Raw genomic sequence first — 18,563 nt, 5'->3', positions numbered from 1 at the left:
ACATGAGTGGGGGCCTGGTGGAGGCTGCCCCTGGTGGCTGGGGGTGGGGGTGGTGGTAGACATGAGTGGGGGCCTGGTGGAGGCTTCCCCTGCACTGCTGGGGGGTAGGGGTAATAGGGGACATGAGTGGGGGCCTGGTGGAGGCTGCCCCTGGTGGCTGGGGGGTGGGGGTGGTGGTAGACATGAGTGTGGGCCTGGTGGAGGCTGCCCCTGCACTGCTGGTGGGTGGGGGTGGTGGGAGACATGAGTGGGGGCCTGGTGGAGGCTGCTCCTGGTGGCTGGGGGTGGGGGTGGTGGTAGACATGAGTGGGGGCCTGGTGGAGGCTTCCCCTGCACTGCTGGGGGGTAGGGGTAATAGGGGACATGAGTGGGGGCCTGGTGGAGGCTGCCCCTGGTGGCTGGGGGGTGGGGGTGGTGGTAGACATGAGTGGGGGCCTGGTGGAGGCTGCCCCTGCACTGCTGGTGGGTGGGGATGGTGGGAGACATGAGTGGGGGCCTGGTGGAGGCTGCCCCTGGTGGCTGTGGGATGGGGGTGGTGGGAGACATGAGTGGGGGCCTGGTGGAGGCTGCCCCTGCACTGCTGGGGGGTGGGGGTAATAGGGGACATGAGTGGGGGCCTGGTGGAGGCTGCCCCTGGTGGCTGGGGGGTGGGGGTGGTGGGAGACATGTGTTGGTGATCAGTAGTGCAAGGTGACATGTGGGTTGGCTGGTGGGCATGGCCATGGTGGATGGGTTGCCTGTGGGACTTGAGCAGGGGTGCAGGGTAGTACCCTGTGGTGTGGGCTGCCTGCAGGGTCCATGGAGGGTGTAGAGGGAACACCTGGGGGGACCCACATGGCCAAATCATGTATAGCATTCCCCAGCACCACCGAAATACACGTACCCTGCAGAAATTGCGTGTGAATCTTCCGCACACATCGGAATACACGTACCCAGGCCAATCGCGTGTGGAATTTCCCGCGCACCCCCACCTAGCCAGGCCAATCGCGTGTGGAACTTCCCGCGCACCCCGTAGTACACGAACCCAAGCCAATCGCATGTGGAACTTCCCACGCACGCCCACCTACCCAGGCCAATCACATGTGGAACTTCCCGCGCACCCGGAAGTACACGTACCCAGGCTAATCGCGTGTGGAACTTCCCACGCACCCAGGAACACGCGCACACGCTATTTTTCACACAGCGGGTGTCCGTGTTTGTCAGTGCCCCTTTGCACCTCATTTGTCCTAGAGGGCCACTGTATGGGCCATTCATCATGGCTGTATATGGGTGCTTTTTGTTAGCGCACATTTTGGCGCACATTTTTTTCAGTCGCAGGGGCGCTACGGCCTGCTTTCTTGTGGCGTACTTGCTTGGCCCTGTGCGCGTCTTTGACCGTGCGCTGGTTTGCCCTATTCGATTCCATGAATACGGGTTGTAGGCGAGCGTGTGGCCGTTCCGCGCACTTGCCTCCTGTACTTCCCCCGTGACGCCCATATTTTCACGTGTTGTTCCCCATTCCGAGTGTTACGCCCCGTGTTACGCCTACTTTTGTGATGTGCGCCGCGCTATGTGCGATTTCGCAGTGGCCGTGGCACACGATGTTCGATGACCTGTGCGCCGGCGTGCGCGGCGCACATTTTTAGCACACATCCAATGTTTTTCTCGCGCACGGACTTCCATGAATCGCTGTGCGCTGGTTTTCCTGCGATTTTCGCACTTTTCCTGCGATTTTCGCACTTTTCCTGCGATTTGCACGTTTTGGCACCTCTGCGCGGGAATTTTTGGCGCACATTAATTCCATTAATCGACCCCTTAGTATTTGTGCTTCTCCTCACCACTAGCTTACTTTCTATTGTCATCTGAACCCCAGTATAGTAACACACAAATACAAGAATAGTCTTCCCAACTAGTTGTAGCTGCCCAATGCACAATCACACACCATTGCATACATCTCTACCATCATACTCAGACACTCATGCACACAACACACTTGCATCGCAGAACAACCCAACCCATACCTTCTTTATTTTTTTAAACAGACCCCAAAGAATGCCTACCAAAAAGCAAGTCTGTAGAAAACAACGTAGAAGTAGAGCAAATGAAAAAAGAAGTGTCCAAAATAAGCATCCATCTCTAACAGAATTCGTACAAAAAGTTCAAACAAAACAGCTAAAACAGTCATTTAGCGAAACAAAACAAGCTTCAAGTACAGAAACTTTGCCTCCTCTATCAAAATGTAAAACGAAACAGAAAACGATTATCAAGAATTCAGATACCACTACTGCTGAAACTGCTCCTATAAATCTTGATATAGTGGCAAGTAAGCATACCAAAAAAAATATTTTAGCAAAAATGTCCCATCACAGAGTCTTTCAGCATCTTATAAAAACAGGAGAGAAATCATACACAACCCTTGAAACCTACCGTAGAAAATTAACCTTAGAAGCTTTGATAGACAGTGCAATCGTTCTCAAAAGAAAGTTATTTATTTTAGTGTTAAACAGAATGAAACCGCTAACAAAACTAATTACTAAATTACAAAAAAGACTTCTCAATAAACGAAATATCAACAAAAATAACTTCTTAAATATCTTTGGAGGTGAATGGAGTCACACCCCAAGCACAGAAACATATTTTAATGAAGAAGCATACAAACAAAAGCAAACAAATACAATTGCTATACATAGCAGTGGACGAGGTTATGAAAAACGTAATAATTCCATAATGGAACAAGAAATACTGCTTACAAAAATATCCCCGGAAAACTCAGAATTACCTCTCCATTCGACTGGACCAGAACATCCAGTATACAAATTGCCATGCACGTCAATGTTTAACATTTCCAAAAAATCTTTCAAATCTTTACGCCAATTCCTCAATCAGTATGTAAAAGGCAAAGACAAAATCAAAATGAAACTGCTGCAAAAAATGGATATCTGTCCAGTGCGTAAATACACAGGACTACAAGGACATTCATTAGCCTGCATTTCAGGACCTATTTGCAAAAGCACCTTCCATCATATCAAAATGATATCAACACATCATCCAACTATAAGAAATCTAGTCTATAAACTGTACTATGCTAAAAGTCCTGCTTTTGCACTAGCCAATTTAAATAACAATCTTCTACATGGTACTGCCAAAGAACTACTTGAAGAAATCGACCATATCCAGAAAAAATATTTTGGAAGTGAAAGCCACTTACAAAATGCAATAGCTTTACAACAGACTAGCAACAATTCTACACATGGCAACCTTCTACTACACACATACAAAAAAGAAATACTAACATTTAAAAGTACATCCGCTGAAGTACCAAACCATGTGTGTGTGTGTTGCCGCAGAACTTTTTATAAAACAAACACAAAAACTATAGATGTAACATGCAAAATAAAGGACAATGAAGATTCTAAATGGTTTGAATTAGCTCTCTACCTTATAGCAGAAAACAAATATGAAATAACTGACCCCTTAATACTTTGCAGTTACTGCACTACAAAACTTGACAACAACCAAACTCCTTCACGTGCTATCACAAATAACTTGGAATTATTCACACTACCAAAACCCCTTCAACAACTCAATTTATATGAGAGCATCATAATTCAAACAGTGCACCCATTTCAAGCAATAATATGCCTTCAACCAAAAACAACAAATTTACCTCCCTCTGAATTGGTGAAAGGCATTCATGGCAAAGTAGTTTATTTACCATTAGATCTGACAGAAAATGTGCACACTCTAGGAGTGCAACGTCCAATAGAGCAATCTTTAATTATCTTAGTAAATGGTGTACCAACAAAAGACAAAAAAATTTGGCAACAACTCGTTGACTTACATAAAGTTAGACAATCCTTGCAATATCTAAAAGACAATAATGAGTACTACAAAGAAATAAAGATTGAACAAAACTTGAGGGGAACAACTGAAATAATTCAAAAGTCACCAGAAACTGGTCAATTTGAACTTCTGGATCCTGCTGCAGTATCCAATATTTTAGACCATTATACAATTCATCCATTGCACTCTAAAGACAGCATAGATGATGCACTAGAAACGTATCAAATGCGACAAACCAAAGGATCACGAATGAGCATATGGAAAAAAGTATAGAAGCATGTGCTTTTCCTCTACTATTTCCTACTGGCAAAGGAGGAAGGTACGATGATAGACCCACTCAGATAACAGCATCAGAATACCGCTCATTACAAATGTATTCTGAAGATCCCAGATTTAGACAAAATGTGGAATACATATTCCACCTACTCTTTGAAAGTGAACTAGCAACTCTATGTTACGGAGTTGCACACATATTGAAATCGGGAACCCACTTTCAAAATATGTCAGCTATGCAATTAATACAAAAAGTGCAAGAAAAAGATGAGGTTTTACAATCAAGTATTACAAATCTGTTTGCAAACATGCATGGTACAGAAGAATACTGGTTCCGACGTCACGGAGATGTACGTTGTATGATCAGAAACCTTGGACCACCCCCTTGGTTTGTTACATTAAGTTGTGCAGAATAGGCATGGGAAGATTTTCATGATTTCCTACGCATAGCAAACAAAAAAAACAAACATAGATATACTAACACCTGGAGAACTTTGCTCTCTAGATCCTGTTAATGTTTCAAGATATTTCCACCATCGTTTCATTGCTATGCTACACTTTATTTGTAATAAAACTATTCCTACCTTCGGAGAAGTGCAACACTTCTTTTGGAGAAAAGAATACCAAGCCAGAGGAGCACCACATATCCACATGCTTTTATGGATTAAAGATGCTCCTAAATCTGGTCAGGACACTGATGCCACTGTTTTGCAGGTCATCCAAAAATATGTCACTTGTGAAATCCCATGCACAAATTGTACAATTTCAAAGACACAAATGTGACAAATATTGTCGTCGCAAATACAAAAACAAAGGGAAATACTACACCAAATGATGCTTTGGTTTCCCTAGACCAGTTACAGAAACAGGTGAAGTAAACAACTTAATGTCTTCAGTTAGACATACTGTTAAAGGTAAATCACCTAAGAATACGTATTACATACAAAAAACAGAAGAATCAAAATATATCAACGATTACAATGAAATCATTGCCCTCTTATGGAATGCAAACATAGATGTGCAGTAATTGCAGACAATTCCACTGCAGTTGCACGATATGTACAGCCTACTTAACAAAAGCAGAAAAAACAGAGCTTCAAGACCTCTGGAATGACCTATCATCAGACAAAACACTATCTCAGAAATTGTACAGTTTAGGCATAAAAATGCTCTCTCATAGAGAATGTGGCGCCTACAAAGCTGCAGATCGTTTAACCAGTACTGCTTTGTATGGAAAATCTGAAAATATAGTATGGCTAAGTCTTGGTCCTGCTAAATCTAGAAAAAGAGTTCTCAAATCATATGACGACATAGAAACAATAGCCAAAAATGATCCCAACAGCCAAGACATTTTGAAAAACAATTTACTAGACACATACTACCCGAACAGGAGTACCACTTTGGAAAACATGTGTCTATACCACATAGCCCAAAACTTTGCATACAAAAATAATATAAAACCCGATGAAAACAAAGGAAGATATAGAGTGACAGATTGTGAAGGCAGTTTAGTGAAACTTACCAAACGAAGCTTAATTAATCATATCAAATAGTCATTAAAAACTCCTCAACAGAAAGAACTATATTACATGTCCCTGCTACAACTTTTTAAACCATGGAGAAAAGAAGAAGAGATACTAGATAACTATGACTACTATGAAGACGCTTTCAAATCAAATGAAAGCACTATCACCGATGTGAACTTTATGCAGTACAAAACAATGTTGCAAAATGAACAGCAACATGAAGAAGAACTCTAGGCCCAACTAGATAAGGACACTCCCGACATTAGTCAACCTTCTGTAACAGGAAGCCAAGAAGCACTGGGACAGCCACTAATAGCAAATGAGGCAGAATTAGCTATGACAGAAGTAGAAAACACCATGTGTCACTATGAAGAAGATACAGAAAACTTAACTGCGCTACAATCAAAACTAAACAAAGAGCAGCGCACCATTTTTGAAGAAGTAACAAAAGAAATTGCACATGGTGTACAACATGAAAATAAAGAATGTACCTGCCAAAATTACAAACCTATATTACTATACGTCAGTGGTGAAGCTGGTTCAGGCAAAACATTCTTAATCAAAATCATCAGCAAGTTCCTTCAACAATTGACAAACCACAAACGGTCAGCTGTTGTAACTGCCCCCACAGGTTTAGCTGCCTACAACATAGGCGGTGTCACTTTACACCGATTACTACTCCTTCCAGTAGAACACCAAAACAAATTAGATTATTACGAACTTTCTACAGAAGCTGCAATGGAACTACGCAGAGTTTTGAAACAAATGAAAATGCTACTATTAGATGTAGTGAGCATGGTCTCCAACCTAATGTTGGCTTTGATTCACCTCAGATTACAAGAAGTACTTAAAACAAACTACGAAGAACTCTTTGGAGGAAAACACATTATTGTTTTCGGAGATCTTCTTCAATTGACACCAGTGAAAAGTGAACCTATTTTTAAAACCTTAGGACACAAACTCTGCCGTAAAAAAAAATTGCCAGCATAGGAAATGTCAACCGTTGGCAACATTTCCAATACAAAGAATTAACAGAAAACATGCGCCAATCTGCAGACCTCACCTACGCTAACATTTTAAAAAGTATTAGAGTTGGTGTACTATCTCAAGAAGCACAATCAATATTAAAACCCCAGCACATCCATGCACTTTATGGCGATAACTCATGTGCTACTGATGTTATGGAACAATTAGCGCACAAAATGGTCAATGTATGGCCTTAATGCCAACTCTTGCAAGCTATTCCAAATTCAATGAAACAATGTGTCACAACCACTGCCCCTGGCCGGAACTACCTAAACAGATGGGCTACATCTAGTACCCCCATCAAGGCCTCAGGGGCCTTGACATTTGCTCCCAGACTCACTTGGAGTCAGTCCTGGCGCCTTTGACACCAGGCTCATGTGCTGAGGCAGTAATCTGGGCCCATAGGGCATTGTGCAACAACATGGATGCTTCCACATGGCTCAGTTCCTGAACTGAACCATGCGGTCTAGCATTTTGGGTGTGGCAGGCCCAGGGATACCTGGGATACCTGCAGGCTATATAAGCCACGCCCAGACTCCAGCACACGCTTCGCGTTGCTCTGCCTGTAGCAGCGTGACGTTCACCGCGGTCAGCTAGCTTCTTTATCTACACGCCGGCCCTGATCACCTGCGAGAATAGAAGAAGACATCATTACAGTTCACTTACCTCCTGGGAGCAGCCCCGGCACTCCGCTCCAGGATCCGGAACAGATAACATCTCAGTGGATCTCGTCCATCAGAAAGCCGCTACCCTGGAAAGGAAAATGCAAGAGAAAAGCAACGTCGTAAGCGTTTACTTTGCACGTACAGAAAACATCGCTTACCTGCCTTGAGTGGAAGGTCCGGGCCCGAATTCAGAATACCAGAAAGCTGTCCACTCTTCTCTAGTTACCGCTCTTCATCTGCTCGGCACACGCATTCCAGACAGCATCGCTACCTGCAGAAAGACAAATAAACAGGTTAGCACAAGAAAGCACATAGCGCCGCGCTTCGCGCTATGTTACATAAATCTGCGCGACAACAAGGACAGCATTCACACCTCCAATTTAAAGAAAAGAGAGAAGGGGACAGTAACAAAACAAGAACACATTCACAAGACAGACTTACCTGAAGAAACAGAGTCGCAGCTGATCTGGACCCGTGGTGTTGCTCCAGTGAAATAACTAGGCAGCGACAACCAAACCCAACATGCCCCTGCTCAGAGAGGCAGGACGGAGAGTGCTCCTAATCAAGAGGCAAGGTGAGAGAAGCGCCAAGGGGTTCTGGGGTCTGGAAGGGAGGCGGGTCCTGGGCCACCAGAGACAATCAAACTAAGTTTGCTCTTGTATTTCAGACCTGGTCTTCAGCCACACGAGGGTGAAAGGGGAGAGGTCCAAGAGTGCAGCAGTCCAGACTGGGTGATGCCCCTGTGGATACCAGATGAGTGTTAAACAATGTTAAAAAAAGAAATGCAACCAATAATTGAAATTTGCTCCACAGACAAACTGGACGTACATGGTATGACACTACCAATGTGTCAACAAGCCACAACAAGACTAAATACCTTAGAAAATTCTATCTCCAACACAGCTGGGTTGGAGAAAATATTAATATTATCCTTAAACTGTAGAGTAATGCTTAAATGTAATCTTCACGTGGAGCAAGGACTAGATAATGGAGCACTGGGTACAGTTGTTGGCTTTCAAACATACCCACGTGACAACATTCAGTTTGTCAATATTCTCTTCGACAAAGTTTCAGAAGTAAAAAGGATAGGGCGCTCAACAGCTCGATTCTTTCTCTTCAAAGACATGTATGTACGCAGAAAACAATTTTCCCTAACTCTTGCATATGCAGTCACCATTCATAAATCCCAAGGTCTTACCCTAGACAAAGCATTGATGGATATTGGTAATACAGTCTTTAAAGAAGGCATGAGCTACGTAGCACTATCACACTTACGTACACTTGATGGTCTATTTATAATCAACAGAGTGGCGGCGAGTGGCAGTCCTGCAGTATCCCTTGCCTGTAGAGTCTGCTTTCCCTGTCTTCATAGGAGGTGGAGCTATTTCTCAACTACTCTATAACTACCTCTACAGTCCGCGGAGCGGACGCGGAGTGGCGGCGAGTGGCAGCCCTGCAGTATCCCTTGCCTGTAGAGTCTGCTTTCCCTGTCTTCATAGGAGGTGGAGCTATTTCTCAACTACTCTATAACTACCTCTACAGTCCGCGGAGCGGACGCGGAGTGGCGGCGAGTGGCAGTCCTGCAGTATCCCTTGCCTGTAGAGTCTGCTTTCCCTGTCTTCATAGGAGGTGGAGCTATTTCTCAACTACTCTATAACTACCTCTACAGTCCGCGGAGCGGACGCGGAGTGGCGGCGAGTGGCAGTCCTGCAGTATCCCTTGCCTGTAGAGTCTGCTTTCCCTGTCTTCATAGGAGGTGGAGCTATTTCTCAACTACTCTATAACTACCTCTACAGTCCGCGGAGCGGACGCGGAGTGGCAGCGAGTGGCAGTCCTGCAGTCATGGCAGGCGAGGCTGCGAGGACTGCCACCTCCCCAACCTCACCATTTACTGACTTGGAAGCAAAACGCTGGATGCGCAGTTCGCGTCCTCTCTCTATTTTGGAAGAACTGACAAACACTAAACAAAACCAAGTCTACTGTTTTTCCACAGCTTGTAGCTCAAATGGAAAAACAGGAAAAACTGACAAGCCGGCAACGACACTGCTCAACTATAAACAGCAACGGAGGAAAGCAGCTGTTCTTACGGCCCCCTCGGCGCTCTCGACGGAAGAAAAACAGCGAAAAACGATTCCGGAGCCAGAGCCAGGAGTTTCTGTAACATCAATCATAGAGGACTTACATCTTGAGGCCCGACTCACCGGGTGCCTCGTGGACCCTGTGATCACTGTCCCTCTGGCGCCCTCACCTATTGGTCCCGGAGGAGATATTAGGTCCGTGCAGTCCAGGGGAGAGGATCCAGACCCACGAGGCTGTACGGTGCCGTCGTCCAAGGCCTCAGCCTCTGATGCAGCCTCGAGGACCGGCAAAAACCGAAGTCAGCCGCACGAGGAAGGTCCAGTAATTGCCGAGTCCGGAGCGGTCGAACCCTGCAACCGCGTCGCAGTTGTAGCCTTCATACACAGCGACGCGGCCGCTGAAAAAGAAGACCCCACCCCGCGGGGGCGCGACTCACCGTCACTTGCATCGGCACTGAGGACTCCCCCCGAGTCTCTCCACCAGGATGAGAAACTCGTGTGCAATGACCAGGAAAATCCAGATAAGGTGTGCACTACTTCAACGCCGGCCAGGTCAAAACAAAGTAAACGCCCTAGACACTCACCGGCAGCCCATAAAACAACAGAAATGAAATGCCTTAAAGGCAGTAAAAAAGACAACAAAAAAAGAAGGCTGCTTTTAAATAAGGGCTTAGTTACTAAGATAACTAACAACAACGGCCTAACAGCCTACTCGAAAAGGTCAGGTAAGGCAATGCAAAACACTGCCTCAAAAAACCTGCTCACCAGATTTTTCAATCCAAAAACTTCTCAATACTCCCAACACTCTCACCTAGAGCTTACGGACACTGACATTTTGGAAGCACTAGAAGAAAACCCCCCACCGTCAAAATATAGGAACACTGTTCAACTGACTCACCACCCACAAACGTTGGCGACTTTAGCTACTGCTATTTTACACCAAAAGGAGATGCAATATTCGAACACCCCAGAGGCTACGCCACCATCATTAAACCAGATACCTCAGCCCCAGACGGCGAAGGGGAGATAGCTCCAAACAAACCACCCCGTACTACCAAAAGCACCACCTGGGGAAATTTCCAACAAAAGCAATGACAAGGAGCACGAAATTGGCCTACCAATCATTACAAACGAACCAGTCAAGAACTCTACACCGGTGACCAGAAAAGAACATGTTTTAACAATTCCCAGATCGAAAGATCTTCAACCCGATCCCCAAACCTCTTGGACAGACTCTGGACCTTCTCCAGACCAGGAAAAGCATGAGTCTATTCCGACGGCGGATTTGGCCCAACCTTTAACGCCAAATAGCGCCCCTACAGTGGACAAAGAACATTTTAGAAGCACTGGTCGTGAGACGGAAAGCCCAAAATCAATTTCTACAGTACCAGCTAGGCCTTCTCACAGAAGACACTCTCTTGACCATCGGTCCACAAGGCATTATCATAAGTCTTACAAGACGGCCTCTACTGTTTTTTCGCCTCAAAGAAGTCCTAGCAACCAAGCGAAATCGCCCTCAAAAACTCCATCAGCGAAAAAAACAGACATTTTTTCCATCATGTCTGCAATTTCAATAGGCCTCACTCCATTCACCAAACTTTACGAATCCTTAAATGAGACTCTCAAGGACCACACTTCAATTCAAGCGATGATGTACACTAAACTCATTTTTCTGGAGGGCTATGTGATGGCCCACGAAGAGCGTCTGAAACAAGCAAAAGATCAAAACCTTTATTTTACTCCATCACAACACAAAGCGAGAAAGGAAAACCCAACACTTGCCGATCCACTGCATAATAAAACCACGAGAGAGGTGGGAGAACAAACCTCCACGTTCATAGATTTGACAGTGAAAACTACCATCAGAAACTGTCAAACCCAAACCGACACAAGCCAAACGAATTCAATAACAAAACCTAGAGGCCAAGATGAGAAAAAGGAAGTTGTGCTGGTAGTGGATGACACCTTCCCACCAGACACAGGATACCCCTTCCAGAGTCAAAGCACTGAACAAGCCTACAAGATCTTTACCAAAAAGAAAACGGATAAGGACCAAAGCAAAAGGAGCGATGTCCAACCTTCCAACCCCAAGAAACAACAGGAACCCTCAATTAAACTCAGAACTAAACCGAACAGAGTCGACCCAGAATGTGCTAGAATGGAGACTATTCCCGCGGCAACCCACAGCACTCCCACCCCCCAGAACACAGCTACTCATTCTTCTGAATCGACTGAAGACTTCATGATCCAGGAATCATTGATGAATATTAGCCTGCACTTAGAGGAAGGCAACCCATCAGATACCATCGAGGAAAAAGCTGAATCGCAAGGAAAAACAGAAATCCTAGTGGGCCATCATTCCAGCTTAGATGCCAGCTTAAAAGAAGTGCACCTAAACCAACTTGTACCCTTCCTCACATTAGAAGAACGTCATAATAATATAATTCAAAACTTAAAGAAGCTGGAACCGAAAGCAACGGAACTTCAGCCAACAACCCAACAAAAACTAACAATGAGCTCCTACAAGGTGAGGGACACTAGTTCAAGGTTTGACTCACAAAGATATCATGCTCGGAGCCATAAAGCCTCGAAAGAGGAACAATCACAAGGAAAAAAGTCCAGCGAAGAAAGACCTGAACAAAGTAACCGAAAACAAAAAATCGAGGTTCTGCATTACAGATCCAAAACAGAAAAATACAAAAAGATCTCCAAAGCCCCTCAAGAACGACTGTGGGTCCTCAAACTGGAACAAATTCCAGGAAACCATAACAACATGATTTTGAATAGAAGCTCAGTACTAACACTATTCAATCATGTGCCCAAGCTGAGGATAATTAATAGGGATGACCTAAGGATAGTTGATCCAAGCCACAGGAAAGGTAAGGCGCAAACATATCTGCACATTTCTTCAACAACAATCAAAGACCTGCTAGGAAGAGAAGCAAAAAATCTATTAAAGATGGGATACGACCTCACAGAAACAACAAACAGCAGAGATCACTCGCGCACTAAACTCCTCACCCCGAGGGGAAACGGAAAATCCCAAGGCGACTACTCAAAAACTAATTCAATCACTCAAATATGCCAAAGAAATGGGGACCGGTCGATGGCCAGAATAGAGCAGAGTGAGTACAGCGACACTAAAACCCACGCTTTACCCAGTCCAAAGTCGAAGTACGATGCAACTGGACCAAAAACGAACCTGAATTTTCGAATGTCCTCTACAAACACTCCATCTAGAGAAAACTTACGCAAGACCTTCAGCCAACCGGAACAACCTTCAACGTTGGACAAAACTGGAACTTTAACCAAGTCCACAGCAACGAGCCTATGGGCTTGGTTTCCAAAAGCACTAACATCAAAGAAATTCCAATAGCAACTCAAGTACTCGGATAACAGCCATATAGACCACCAGACAACAGACGTGAGTAGACATGTAATCCGTCTATGTTCTTGGAACACGAGGGGTTTCTACCATTTGACCAACCCAGGCGAAATCCATCTAGGGGATTATGATATACTATGCCTACAAGAAACGTGGCTAACAAAATTACCGACTCTAGATGGCTACGAACTTGTCTTGGCGCCAGCTTTAAAAAGTACGAAAGGCCGGCCATCTTCTGGCCTTTTGACAGCCATCCGCATGGGGCACGGCTTACAACTGGAAAAAGTCTTAAGAGCCAACCAACACCTTCTAGTAGTTCTTCTAAAGTGGTCCCAACAAAGCAATCACGACAAGAAAGACCAAAATACATCTTTAGCCATTTTAAACATATACTGGAATCCAGCAAAAACAGAAGTGACTACTTTCCTTAGAGAAATGGAACTAGAAATAGACGAGATTCTGACAGTCCACCAAGTGACGCATATACTAATCTGCGGTGATCTAAATGCAGCATGTCCCCAACAAAAACCAAAAAAAGCTATAACCCCTGCCATTTTAAGAGGAAGTCAGTGGCTCGACCTTATGAAGTCTAGACAGTTCCAAAATGTAGACACGGTCTTTCCAGACAAGTCACGTCCACCGACCTGGTCAAATGGGGTCTCCGAGTCATCAATTGACCACATATTCGTATCACGCCCTTTCTTGAACTTGATCTTAGACTTCAAGGTGAAACAAACAACGGCAAGTGACCACAACCCTCTAATTACAACGTGGCAAAGCTCCAACAAAGCAGTTGAATCGTGGAACTATCGGGTGGAACTAAATCCTCAGGGAAACAGATTACGCCTTACAGCGAAAGATATTAAAGAACTATCCAATAAGTACAGTAAGGCCAAAACAAGTAACCTGGAGTTTGAGACCGATTACGGCCCCTTGCTAACAACATATAGGAAGCCTGGTACTACGAGATCTCTCCCCCTAGCGTTAAAGCATTCGTATGACATACGGCTAGTGGAAAAACGAAGAGAATACCGCAAAGCAATTAGAATTGCCAAAAAACTTGAAGTTAACCAAGCAAAGAGGGAGAAAAGGAAAGTGAAGTCCACTTACCGCTCCTGGCTAAAATCTCATCGAAGAACTCTATATCAACAAGACGCCGAAGCTATTTTGAGAGCCATCTGCACAAAAAATTCGAAAGATTTCTGGACACTAATAAACTCCAAATCATCTACCAAAAGTGCAAGTATTGAAAACGCTATTGGAGAAGTAACATGGGACAAATACATAATGGAAACTTTTGGTCTACCTTGGGGCCAGAAACCCGCTACACTAGAGAGTCAAGAACTACCCTGGGCAAAAATCAGCGATCAAGAAGAAATTTTCGACCTAATCGTCAACCTGAAAAATTCAAGGGCTCCTGGCCCCGAAGGTATTACAAATATAGACCTGAAATCCAACCCAGAAGCTTGGTCCTCTTTTATCTGTCAAGTCTTCTCAAGATGCGCGGAATCAAAATCAATTCCTGCTTCTTGGACCACAGCCACAATTGTACCCATATACAAGAAGGGAGACATCAACGATCCAGTGAACTATCGCCCCATAGCGCTCCTTGATCCAATAGGAAAGCTATTCGGCGGGTTGCTACTGAAAAGATTTCAACAATGGGCCTTGAACGCCGCATGTAATGATCCATTTCAATCTGGATTTAAAAAGAACTTGGGAACTGCAGCCAATATACTTCTGATAAGTATACTGAAAATCAAAATGCTCGAAGGAGGGCCTAGGTTACATCTGGCCTTCATAGACTTGTCCCAAGCATTTGACAGAGTCGACAGGTCTGTGCTTTGGAGGAAACTGAAAACCTGGTCTTGCCCTGAGTCCATACTGAACCCCATTAAAGCACTACATACGAACATGACAGTCTGTGTTAAACTGAACTACCAAGGTCTGCTATCAAAACCAATAGCGACCCAAAGAGGTGTCAAACAGGGATGCCCCTTGGCTCCCTCCCTCTTTTTGGCCTACCTCGGTGATTTTCAAATTTCAGAAGCCTCTGTGAGAGCCTTCCCACCCCGGGTGGGTCAACACACCATCAGCAGAATCTTCTACGCCGATGACCTTATACTGATCGATCAAACACCCATAGGTCTACAGCGTCAACTGGACAACCTGTACGAGTATACCACAGCAAATAACCTGGAAGTAAACAAAAGCAAAACAAAAATACTTACCTTGGGAAAATCAACGAAGAAAACTGAAAAACTAAAGTGGTTTTATCAATCAGAGGAGATCGAAAAAGTTCAAAACTTCAAGTACCTGGGCATTGTGCTGGACAACACCAAAAAAGAAACAGCCATGCAAGAACATCTGAGAACAAAAACCAGGAAACTTGTCTCACAAGGAAAAGCTATCGATCTTAAGCTGGGTCACTTTTCTACGATCCTGGCAATCGATTTTTACAAAATGAATGTGGTTCCTGCTCTAACCTACGGTACTGAAGCAATGATATTGCTCCCGCGTGAAATTTGGCCAAAACTTGAAGCCTATTACTGGCGAACTGTTCTCGGCCTTCCAACTTCTACGCCTGTAGCATCAATTCGAAGGGAACTGAGTCTTCTGTCCCTGCAAGGGACGTTGAACTGTAATTCACTAAGACTTTACAGAAAAATCTTACTTCCTGAAAGTCCATTGCTATACAGACTGATCAAAATCGAACTAGCAGCCGAATCTAACAAAATTCTACAATCCTGGAAGGCCTAGATCTCAAGACTGCTAAAAGAAATTGAATGTGACGAGAATGACTTGACCACAAATCCGGGAAAAATTCTGATAAAAACGCTGGCAAAAGCTTCAGAAAACAAGCTAACTCAACACTTGCCACGAATACAAAGAAACTGAATGAATTACAGGAATACATTAAACAATTTCCCAACAGAAAAGCAAGAAACTGTATTCTAAGAGTGAGATTGAATTTGCTTCCTAAAAATGAAATTAGAGCCATTAGGGGTATGTCAAATCTATCACACTGCAGATTATGTCAGAATACAAACGAAAAAGAGACAGTTCGACATCTCCTACTGGGTTGCCCAGAAACCAAATCAATCAGGACCACCTACATGCGACACTTCTCATTGGACCCTTCTTTAGACAGTGAACTTTGTTGGTGGTCAAGAATGACCAGTGGAGATAGACCGACTTGGCTAACGGCTACCACGCAAATAGTTCACCAAATCATGGCAAAACTGGACACTTTGACCTCTCCAGAAATGACAGCAGAAAGTCAGGACGTGACGTTTGCCCTCTCAATTTCAGAGGTAGCAGCTGAGAGTGAATAGATATCATGGTTAATCATATCTTCCACTCACTAATACCAGTTCGAAGAGGCCGTAGAAGGCTGAAAACCCTAGCAACTTTGCTTCTTTTGTAAACAAAATCAACAAAAAGACATTTAACAGACATGGACAGTGACAAGTTCTTTGTAAAAATCAATCTTTTATTTTGATTCAAACAAATAAAAAAAATAAAAAAATAATCAACTTTGATGCAAGTAAAGTCAACACTGATATTCCTTGCATTCTAGAATACAATAGACACTATACACCCCCCATCTAAAAGCATATCATGTTCCACAAAAAGGAAAACGTTGTAAAAGAAAACTAATTCAAACTGAAATGCAACAGAATCTGACTGCAAATCCTCCAAAGAGAGTAAAAGGAGCTAATACTTCATCATTTACCATAACTAAAGAAGAACCTATTAGTCAAAGTAATTCAGGTACTTCTTCAAAGAAGCAACACACACTCGGAAAAAATGACTTGGACACAGAACTATCAGGTCCATTCAAATTTTCAAATTTAAGTGGTGTAAGTTGTTACGCAAATGTAGCAATGAATATTCTATTTCAATTGCCACCAATTGTTCACAACATTTACTTACACAGTACAGACCAATTGTGTTTGCAAATGTTAGTCCATCATAGAAACGCAACAAACAATCCTGACAACATGTATAGAGTTTACGGAATAAGACAAGAATTGGACTACTGTGCTGGAATGGTGAAATTCACTATAAACTAACAAGAAGATCCACAAGAATTTCTAATGTACTTACTACAAGTACTGGAAAACAAAAACATACCTATAAATGAAATCCTCCAGATTTCATACATGTGGAAACATACCTGAACAAATCCCTAATGAACGGTTCGTGTGTGTATCCATACCAAATTGTGAATCCATTCCATTTCAGCAACTTGTACAACATGCAAACCATGGCAGATTATGTACTACCTGCAATTCAGATAATCGCTCCACCTTACTAATACAAACTCATAGTAACTACTTAATACTAATGCTTCTACGTTACAATGCAGATGGTACCAAAAACAACTGCAAGCTGACTGGATTCACACACGGTCAAGTATCACTTGGTAAGAAAACCTTCACAACAATAGGTATAATCTACCACGCAGGATCCACAACCAATGCAGGTCACTACACTGCATATATTAAAAAGAAATGTGGATGGTTAAAATGTAATGATAGTACCATTACTCTAAAGCAGAGATTACCAGCAAATCTTACAAACGCTTATTTCATCTTCTTAAAACCAAAATTTGATAACTAATCTGTACTTCAACATTAACAAAAATTCAAATAAAAAACTATAAACAGTTAGAATACGCCAACAGGTATCTAACTGCTTCAGAAATCTGCAACAATCCAACAGATAGAACATTAACCAGAAACAACAACTGAACACTGAAAGGAAACAAACAAATAGACTGTAGCATAACTAAAAAAGGGTTTTTTTAATCCGACACAGATTTTTTTTCCCACAGACCCAATGATTTGAAAAACAAACACAGAAACTGAGCAAAATGCACAGTACACTGGTTTGTAAACCAAATATGAGGGTAAAAAAAAAAGCTGAAATATCTTATGCAATGTAATAACTCTTTATAGAATACATACACTAACATGCTATTTTCTTTTATCACAGAAATTGAAAAAGAATATTTCCTACAAGTACCAAACTCATGTAAAAAATATATTGAATCTCAACAAATCAAACAGTAGGTATAATTGCAAAAATTTGATAGATATTCAAATCTATAGCTGTGATCTATAGCTGTGATATGGTGCGGTGCTTGTGGACAAGGCCTAGAGTTTTGGGTGTGTAGCCTACAGCCTACAGCCTTCACCCATGCACCCAACACTCTATGTCCTGCCCACAACCAGCACACTATATAAAACCCATGGTGGCTTATAACTTCAGTGCTTATAACTTTGGTCTTGGGTGCATGGCCTTTGGCCATGCACCTAAGACACTAGATCCTGGCCCCAACCAATGCAGCATATCACACCCACTGTGGCTTATAACTTCAGTACTTATAACTTTGGTCTTGGATAGGTCCTGCCACAACCACCACAACATATCACACCCATGGTAGCTTATAACTTCAGTACTTTTAACTTCAGTCTTGGGTAGACTCTGGCCACAACACCACAACATATCACACCTATAGATCACTCCCATGTTTGATTGTATGGGTGTGATCTATGGGTGTGATATGCTGCGGCGGTTGTGGCCAGGGCCTAGAGTCTTGGGTGCATGGCCTACGGCCTTTGGCTTTTGGCCATGCACCCAAGACTCTAGGCCCTGGCCACAACTACCGCAGCATATCACACCCATAGATCACACCCATACAATCAAACATTTTTAACTATGATCACACCCATAGAATCAAACATTTTTAACTATGCCTCATGGCATTTTTTATGTCTGC

This window comes from Ambystoma mexicanum, chromosome 5p (genome assembly GCF_040938575.1).
Source record: "Ambystoma mexicanum isolate Mex_15411 chromosome 5p, UKY_AmexF1_1, whole genome shotgun sequence".
Classification (NCBI taxonomy): Eukaryota; Metazoa; Chordata; class Amphibia; order Caudata; family Ambystomatidae; genus Ambystoma; species Ambystoma mexicanum.
The sequence above is the reverse complement of the archived record's forward strand: the minus strand, read 5'-3'. Positions refer to the sequence as shown.